This window comes from Callorhinchus milii, unplaced genomic scaffold (assembly GCF_018977255.1).
Source record: "Callorhinchus milii isolate IMCB2004 unplaced genomic scaffold, IMCB_Cmil_1.0 Scaffold4, whole genome shotgun sequence".
Taxonomy (NCBI): Eukaryota; Metazoa; Chordata; class Chondrichthyes; order Chimaeriformes; family Callorhinchidae; genus Callorhinchus; species Callorhinchus milii.
Window position 1 is genome coordinate 79,601,203 of NW_024704745.1, and position 10,182 is coordinate 79,611,384.

Below are 10,182 nucleotides of genomic sequence, written 5' to 3' on the forward strand. Positions count from 1 at the left end.
GGATTATTAGTTGGATTATTAGTTGGTCATTTGACATCTGACGGGTTTGAGCCCCCGCTAGGTGGATGGTAGGTAATAGGAAACTTCCTTGAAATCTTTCACGTGCAATTAATCTCTTGAAGCATTACACAGACAATGATGGATTTTGAGCAAGTCAGAAAGGGGGGGGGTTTGAGAGCTGTTAACCAAAGTGATGTTTTTAAGAGGGTTTGAAGGCAAAGAGAGAAAGGCACAATCCAAAAGGATTTGGGGAGAGAGTTCCAGAAAATGGGGACAATTGCTGAAGACTCGAGAGGGAGATGGAGGGAGGAAGGAAGGGAGGGAGGGAAGGAGGGTCATGCAATAGACCAAAAAGTCAGAGGCATTAGCGAGAAAATAGGGCTGGAGAAGATTGCTAATGAACTGGTTCAAATGGTGAAGGGATTTGAAGGTCTGAACAAGAATCTTGGGACGGATCCACTTGAGGTGCAGGAGGGTAGTCTAGGCACATCCCAATCAACTGGAAATCATCCTTGTTCGCAGATGATATCAACAATAGGAAGAAGAGGAAACAGTGAGGAGGATGCACACAATCTGATTGAGAAGTTTGATCTTCTGCTTAGCTGAGCATCAGGCTTCAATCTGGATAAAGTGTAATGTAATTAGAAAACAGAGAGAGGACTTAAATGGAACCGTGATGTTAATCAGGACAGTGACAGGAAAGGGGAGGCTGGATGTATCTGTCCTTCAGATATGACACCTTAAACCTTCACCCTTTCTGTGTCTGTTTAGGTGGATGTTAAATATCCCGTGGCACTATTCAAAAAGAGAAGCAAGTGGCCTGGCCAATTATCCCCCAAACACAATTGATCACTCGTTTCATGGCTGTTTTTGGGATATTGATATGTGCATTGCTGCATTTTCCTACAGATACACAGTCACTACATTTCACAGTAAATCTGGCAAAGCGCTTTGAGACATCCTTCTAGTGTGATAAGGTACTATATCAAATGCAAGTACTGTATTATTACAACAACAACTTGCATTTATATAGCACCCCTTGTGCTGGGTAGTGTCCCAGAGCACTTGATTATTATTATCACTATTATTATTAGATTAAGCAGTAGAAGTGCTTCGTCTCTTGGGCCAAACATGTAAGGTCCATCCTTCCCCAGGGGGTGGTGGGGTGGGGGGAAAGAGAGAGAGAGGAAGCACACTCCATTCCAGACAGATGGAAATTTCCATGCACATGTGGAACACTCAGTAATTCAGTGACAAGGCACTATAAAAACACAAGCTTTCTCTCCAGCCAAAAAAACAGGATGAAAAACAAACTGCAGAGCAGAAGATGTGCCATCTGGCAGGCAAACAGGCTGGTGTTAGCAGCAGAAAAAGTAATTAGCACCGCCAATTCAAACTGTACTTATCCACCTCTTTGCTATCTATTAATCAGACCCCCTGCACCCTCCAGACAAAACAATACAGGAAATTAAAGGAGAGAAATGGATTATACTGCTGATGGCTACGTGATAACGCATTCCCTCTGATCCATGGATAAGACTGTGTCTCAATGCCTTGTGAGCTGTGAATGTTGTTACATCTTCTTCTTCATAAAGAGAGAGAGAGAGGAGATTAGATATGATCTGATCTCTCAAACGCGGGAAGGGATGGGTAGTCACAACCCCTCCAATCCTCCCAAAGGAGTCCTGTAGCTCAGGGGTTAGAGCGCTCGCCTCACAAGCGAGAGGTCCCGGGTTTGATTCCCGTTCAGGGCAAAACCTTAGGCAAGTTTCCTTATTCCACACGCAGTATATTCTGTGAAGTGCTCCGGGACACAACTCCTTGCGAAGGACACTATATAAATGCACGTTGCTGTTGTTGTTTCAACAATGTGATAAGGCACTGTATCAAATGCGAGGAATATTATTATTAAGTGGTGAGCAGGTTGGCACAGATTGGCAGTCACATCTGAAAACAAACGATTTAAAAACTTTTTGGGGTGGGGGCTGAAACAGATTTGCTCATGTTTATTATTATTATTCATGATTAGACTCACAGTACTCAAAGTTTTGGCCCAAAACATTCACAATCTGCACCAGATATATGCCACTGCGATTCAGAAACTGCGCAATTAGCTGCAACGGCTCAGTCTGTTAGACCACTCGCTTCTCGAGTTAGGAGGTTGTGGCTGACTGTCTAGGCTGACAGGAGTTACAGATACCAACATTCAATGAAACACTATTAATAATAATCCTTACGTTTGATATAGCTTCGTTGAGAGTTTCATGTTATATATTGTAAAGTGGATTGACTGTATTTTGTGGGCGAAACTCGGGGCAGCCGATTGCGCACAGCAGTGTTCCACTGTCATGGATTGAGTGACCAAATATTTTTTACGGAATTATTACCCATGGAAATAATAATAATCCTTGAATTTGATATAGCGCTTTTCACATTGGGAGGACGTCCCAAAGCGCTTCACAGAACACACTGTAAAGTGAATTGACTGTATATTTGTGGGCGAACGTGGCAGCCAATTGCGCACAGCAATGTCCCACAAACAGTCGTAGATTGAAAATGACCAATTTATTATTGTTTTTGGTTTTGGAGGATTATTATTAGGCTCTGTGTGGAGTAAGGAAACTTGCCCAAGGTTTCGCCCTGACCTGCCTGGAATTGAACTCAGGTCTCTTGCTTGCAAAGCGATCTATGCCAATCAACCAACAACTGGGTTCCTATCTATTTATTAGGTAAAGAGGCGTGTGTGAACTAAGGAAATTTGCTTAATGCTTTGTCCCGCCCGGGAACGAACCTGGGTCCTCTCTCTAACCACTGCGCTGGAGAACTCTGACACTAAACCGAGGTCCCATGTGTGTGCGGTTCAGGCCGATGTTAAATTCCCCCAGAAAAGCAGAGTTTCTTCGGATGTCCTGGCCTACAGTCCTTCAGGTATATTTGGCCATTCACGTCTTGGCTGTTCGCTGGACTTTGCAGTGCGCAAATTGACTGCCATGTTCGCTTGCAAATACACAGTCACAGGGTCCTGTGATGCACTTTTGAGACTTTTCAACGATGTAATAAGGTTGCAAGGATTCCTTTATGTTATAACATTCTCTTCAGCATTCGGTGAACATCTGAGCCTCACTTGGGGTTATGTGAGGAAACAGCAAAGTTCTTGTAAGATTGACAGAGGAACTTGATGAGCAGAAGGCACACAAGGAATCGGACCCCAAATCCCTGTGAGACGGAGAGATATCAGAGGGCTGCAAACAGGAAGCAAACAGGAGATGTTTCTTAGCCTAACAGATGCCGGGGGAATTGGCAGGAAGTCCTCAGTGCTGGATAGAGTTCTGATTCTTCATTCAAATTTCCCTTTGATGTTCCAGTCCTCAGAGAAGCATAATAGTAATAATTCCATTTGATACAGCACCTTATCACATCTTCGAGACATCTCAAAGCGCTTCACAGAATATACTGAACAGTGGATTGACTTATATTTTGTGGGCGAAACACGGCAGCCAATTGCGCACAGCAGCGTCCCACAAACAGTCGTAGATTGAAGTGACCAAGTTATATTTTTGGAATCACAAATCGTGAAATATCAGGATCAAAGCAGTAAAGGTGTATCCAAATTCATTCCCCTGCAGAACACATATTTACTACACTTTAAAGTCAATCCTGTGAAGCGCTGTGAGACCTCCTCCTGAACTGAGAGGTGCTGTATCAAATGCAAGGACATGTTTTTATTGAATATAACATTATATTATAGCCTGGAATGTAATAACGAATCACTTTACAATACTAAAAACTTCTATTTTTTTTGGTTAGTCGGATGTCCGACACACAGGGAAACCCATCTCCAAGTTTAAGAGTACCCAAACCAGATAGAGTTCCACGTATGTATACCATCTTCGCATGGAAATCCCCAGGTGTGGAACCTCTCCTTGGAAGGACGCACCCTGCTCAGCTAATCACAGGATGTCCAAGGAATGGCCGGAGCGTTGGGGTAGCTCATCATGTAATGGTACCACATCGTTTACCATTACAACTACTCTCTGGCAAACTTCCTGCGGTGTTGTGGAGTATTGCAGATCTGTCTGGCTCAGGAAACGCACTACAAAGCGCTCACAGAGGGATCATAGAATCATAGAATATCACAGCACAGAGGGAGGCCATTTGACCCACTGTGTCTGTGCCGGCTCTTTGGAAGAGCTTCCCAATCAGTCCCCCTCCCCCGTGCTCTTCCCATATCCTTGCAAATTTTTCCTCTTCGACTATCTGTCCAATTCCCTTTTGAAAGTTGTATTGAATCGGTTTCCACTGACCCTGTCAGGCCGTGCTCCAGACCCCAACAACTCTCCTCGTCTCCCCTCTGATTCTTTTCCCAATTATCTTGAATCTATGTGCTCTGTTTACCAACCCACCAGCCAGTGGGAATAGTTTCTCCCTACCTACTCTATCAAAACTTCTCATAATTTTGAACACTTCTATTAAATCTTTCCTGCTCTAAGGAGAACAATCTCAGCTTCTTTAGTCTCTCTGTATAACTAAAGTCCCATACTGGTAAATCTCCTCCGCACCCTCTCCAAGGCCTCGATATCCTTCCTAAAGTGTGGTGCCAAGAATTGGACACACTACTCCAGCTGAGGCCTAACCAGTGACTTATAAAGGTTTAGCAAGTAGATTCCAATATTCTGACCTATGCCAGTGGACAGGTCACCTTGGAGCCAGCTCAGCTGAAGTGTACCCCGGTTACACCCCCTTAAGGATAGTTTTGCATTCGCAGAGAAGAAAAGTTAAGGGAGAAATATTGCACATGACAATATAGATCATAAAAATACAATACTGTGAGCTGATTCATGTTGCACTTCACTTATTTTCTACTGTGAGATTAATCGCACAACGAGAGCTGATTTCCGACTGAAGTGAAATCTTGGCTTAAGGCTCTTTACAGAATAGTATTCTTAAACAGCATCAAGCGCTCTCGGCCGTTGTGAAATTCCAAGCTGGGCTCATAATGATCCTTGCATTTGATGTAGAGATTTTCGTGTCAAAAAGGACGTCTCAATGTGTTTCTGCAAATGTACTGAATGTGTTTTGTTAGGCAAATGCAAAGTCCCACAAACAACAACAAATGATATTTACACGGCATGTCGGGAGGATGTCCCAAGGCCTTGGACAGTCAGGGATTTGGACTGAGGGTTGGGGTCAGGGGGATTTGGAAGGCGGGGAGGGTAGGCACTGAAGGCGCGGTTGAAGAGGAGGGTCTTGAGATGGGCTTGAAGGAGGCAAGTGTGGGTGGGGGTTGGAGAGGGTGGGGGGGCGCGAAGCAGATGGAGTGGAGTTCCAAACAGTCATGAAGATATGAAAAAGGAATAAGAAAACGTTTAGCTTTCATTGATAAATCTAATATAAAATCTGGCATTTACTGCTCAGTGAAGACACAGGACAGATTTCCACAAACACATTTCTGTACTGTGCGCCTATTTGCATTGACCTTTTTACTGTTAACATTTTCCTAGACTTGGTCAGTGTAGAACAAAAAATCTCTTCAAGATAAACCAATGGCACTGCATCAGCAAACAATATGACCGACTGAGAATACTTTCACAATAAGATAATAATAATCCTTGCATTTGATCCAGCGCCTTATCGCGTCTTCAAGAAGTCTCAAAGCGCTTCACAGAATATTACTGCAAAATGAATTGACTGTACATTTTGTGGGCGAAACGCGGCAGCCAATTGCGCACAGCAGCGTCCCACAAACAGTCGTGGATTGAGTGACCAAATCAATTTTTTTTTAAAAGGGATTATTACCCCCGGAACGCGATCCGCCAATCGACTAACAACCGGGTTCCTACTTAATGCTGAGTAAACAGAGGCGTGTGGAGTAAGGAAACTTGCCTAACATTTTGTCCTGCCCGGGAATCAAACCTAAGTCCTCTCGCTTGTGAGGTGAGTGCCTAACCAATATGATCCAGGACTCCTCAAAAATACAGGTAGTACAGAAGTAAACAATAATAAGTAACAATCCTTGCATTTGGTATAATTTTTACCTGTCACATCGAAAGGATGTCTCGAAGTGCTTCACACGCTGTAAAGTGTGGCGACTTATTTTGTAGGCGAACACAGCACCAATTTGTGCACGGCAAAGCCTCACAAACAGACATAAAGTGAGTATTTTATTTGGGGGATTGTCAGCCAGGACACGGGGGAGAGAGAGAGACTCCCTTTCCTTTTCGAATAGTGCCATGGGATCTTTAACGTCCACCTGAACAGGCAGACAGGACCTACATCAGTGCAGCACTCCCCCAACACTCCGTTGGAGCACCAGCCTAAACTATACAATGTCAAAGCCCTGACATGGGGTTTGAACCCATAATTACTTAGTCTAAAGCCGAATAACACACAAAGGCACAGAATACAGGACAAACCACTACCTACACTCTGCAGCTCGTGTACTGTCCCGCACCAGGCTTCGGGCCACATCACTCCCACCCTCGCTCCCCTCCACTGGCTCCCCATCACCCAGAGGATTGATTTCAAGATCCTCATCCTCACCTACAAGGCCATTCACGGCCTCGCTCCCTCCTACCTCTCTGACCTACTATCCCCCTCCCTACCTGCCCGTACCCTCCGTTCCTCTGGCTCGGTCTGCTCCACGTCCCCCGCCCCAACCGCCCTACCATCGGTGGTCGGGCCTTCAGCCTCTCAGCCCCGAGGCTCTGGAACTCCATCCCCCAGTGCCTTCGCCGCCTCCTCCCTTTCCTCCTTCAAGGCCGGTCTCAAAACCTTTCTCTTTGACCGAGCCTTCAGCTCCCCTCTCGACTCTCTTCTCCCTCCTCGCTCCCTCCCATCCCTCCCCTCACCCTGACCATTTCCCCCCTCCTCGCTCCCTCCCTTCCCTCCCCTCACCCTGACCATTTCCCCCCTGCTCGGGTCATGACCCAACTGTGCAGCGCCTTGGGACGTCCTCCTGACGTGAAAGGCGCTCTATAAATGGAATCTTGTTGTTGTTGTTGTTGTGCTGGAGGAGAAGCACTGAATTCAAGTCCTCTCAAATGCAAAGGTGCAGAAAGGACGATCAGGGAGCAATGATGTTTGCACATTTACAGGGTGGTGCAAGCACCATGTTGCCCAACGTTGGTCCCATTGCTGTTCCTAACAGCTTGAAAGGTAACAGCAACAGAAGCTCCTGGCGTACAACGTGCAGTCTTAAGTGCCTCCAAATGGCACTCACTCATTCACGATTGCCACTTAAGTTGCACACATTTAGTTGATTTCCACAGCCCTGATTCTAAACTAATGTCCCAAGTACTGCATCAGTAACCATCTGTTATTGACTCTCGACCAACACCTGCTGTTTGCGCTAATTAGAAGATATCATGATTTTTGCTTCCTGCGTAGAGGGTATGTGCCAGTGAACAGGAAGTGTTCCCGGCGTGAATCGATTACCCAGAAATTGGCCATCCTTTAACGCAGGAAGCCAGACGGCCAACAGCAGCTCTTCGTCGCATCCCATTACAATGCAGGTTGGAATTTCATGGATTCCCTCCCCATTCCTCAACAACCACCTTATAAACAGGACTTCCACTTTTAACAATAATCCTCGCATTTATAATAATCCTGGCATTTGACATAGCGCCTTATTATGTCCTTGAGACGTCTCAAAGCGCTTCACAGGATACACTGTAAAGTGAATTGACTGTATATTTTGTGGACGAAATGCCACAGCCAATTGCGCACAGCGGCGTCTGTCCCACAAACAGCCGTGGGTTGAGTTACAAAATTAGTATTTGTTTTTTAAAGGGATCGTTACAACCGGAAAAGGGATCCGCCAATCGATTAAAAATCGGTTTCCTACTTATTGCTATTATTATTATTATTACTAGGTAAACCGAGTGTGGAGTAAGGAAACTTGCCTAACGTTTCGCCCTGCCCAGGAATCAAACCCAAGTCCTCTCTCTCGCTTGCGAGGCAAGTGCTCTAACCAATATGCTACAAAACTCCACAGCATATTTGAGACATGTCAAAAAGCTTCACAGGTAATTACCATCAAGTGATGATGACTGTTTTTGCAGTAAACACAGCCGTCAACTTGTGGATAACCAATTTCATCGGGAAAATTGTCAGGGCAGGATACCATGAGAAACTCTCTTTTCTAATAATGTCACAGGATCTTTAACATCCATCTGAATAGACAGACAATATTGTAAGACAGTATCTACGCCAACACAACGCCTCCCCAATTTGACATATTCAAGTTTCACATTTTTCCGGTACACAGTGCAGTCTCTCTCCCAGAGGGACGCGCTCTGATTACCTAATTCAAGAGCGTTTAGACGCAGGTTGGCAAGATTTGGGGCCGGAGTGCGAACTGGAATACTACTGGAGTTTAACCCTGTAGCCTACAATCGCCAAGCACGAGTAAGCTTCCTCCTGTTTGTCCACCACTGACCACCCGCCCATTATGGTTTAGGAATGAAAGCTTATCTGGGGATGAGTGGGAAGAATCCCTTCTCCCAGTGACTGGTCTGCCTTCAAGTTCTACTGATGAGCCATCAGCAGTGCCCTGGAGTACTGTGGATCTGCTCGGATCTCCACTCAATTAACATTCTACCGTTTCTTCCTCTGTCCGTCTCAAGAACAGACACAAGTTGGACATCCCACAGCATGTGGAAACACCACCCTTAAGAGACCATTTTAAATAAACCAGAGCGGTCGAAACCCTCCTCCTCCCTTTTCCTGCCCCCCACACCCTCCCTCCCAACTCCCCTTCTCGTCTTTAAATAATGCAACACCGCAAACAAACAATGATCATTTTTAGAAGACTTTATTGTGTACAGTATTTGACGGATTACGGCTTCAACCAAGCCACCTTAGTTGTTTTTTCTGCTTGGATATCTCAACTCGCTCTTTAAAGTGATCGGCACCTTGGCACCTCTCATCAGTAAAGGCATATAGTCCGTCACACATTGTTTGGAACAATTTANTTTTTTGTCCCCTCTCTCCCCCACCCCATCCCTGTCCTGCTATGAACAAACCCTTGAGCACATGAGTGCGGTTAGCGAACACCTAAGGAACACTCAATAACTCACCCTTACCCTAGGAACTAGAAATATAAACGTTTTTGAAACACTTTCACTTCGGGGCTACACACAGCCACGTTATAATCTGTATTTTTTTTTACAAAGTCAAAGGTATGAATTACGGCAACGTTAAAAATTAAACACCCGGTTACTTTAACGAGTTTCTGACTTTACAGTGTACAGCTGGTCATCTGTTTTTAATAATAATAATCCTTGCATTTGATATAGTGCCCCACTGCGTCTTCAAGACGTCTCAAAGCGCTTCACAGAATATCCTGTAAAGTGAATCGCCTGTATACCTTACGGGCAAAATATCTGTGTATCTGATATACAGTAACTTCTCTCTTCTTTCCCAGACTCCCACCCCCCCGCCCACCACACACACCCCTCCCCTCCCCTCAAAAAATAAGATTATACGTTCTCAATACTGTCTACGCATTTTAAATTCACAATCTTATTTGGGAATCTCTTTCAGGAATGCAACACACAACTCGCTCCCATCACAAAGGGCAACTCCAACAAAACGATCATTTCAGTCAAAAGACGATTATTCTTATGATTCTCAGTTTTTTTTAAAAAAGGCAATTTTTATGAATCAGTGCGATTATTATACAACAGTGGGGGAGGGGGAAACTTAGACGCAGCGTAGAAGAGAGCAATGAGGATGATCCTCAGTGTTAAGAGGAATGAGCCAGGAGCAACGATTAGACAAGTTGGAGCTCTTCAGCCTTGAAGAAAAAACATCTCAGAGGGGACCTTATAGAGGTACTGTATGTAAGAGACTAACAGGACTGAGAAAGTAAACCCAGAACACTATATTTGCAGCACAAGAGGGCACAGGTACAGAGCTGCGAAGGGCAATTTCAGGAGATACGAGGAAACATTTATTTTACCCAGAGAATAAACAGCAAGTGGAACGAGGTTAGTCACCAGCAGGGGGGCTGGGGCCAGGACACTGGAACGCTTCTAAATAACACCTCGATGCTGTGATGGGAGGACGGCAGAATGGGGATTGTGGAAGGAACAGGTCAAATGGGCCAAAGGACCTTCTTGATCTGACCATCCCTTCTGATCTTCACTCTTTCGGTGGGGGAGGGTTCTGTCAGTCTGGTGC

At 45.1% G+C, this 10,182-nt stretch overlaps 1 protein-coding gene across 1 annotated transcript in view; it reads right to left on the reverse strand.

Annotated features, from left to right (window-relative positions):
• Window positions 1–10,182, reverse strand: part of dhrsx (dehydrogenase/reductase (SDR family) X-linked) — a 94,333-nt gene that overhangs the window by 59,240 nt on the left and 24,911 nt on the right.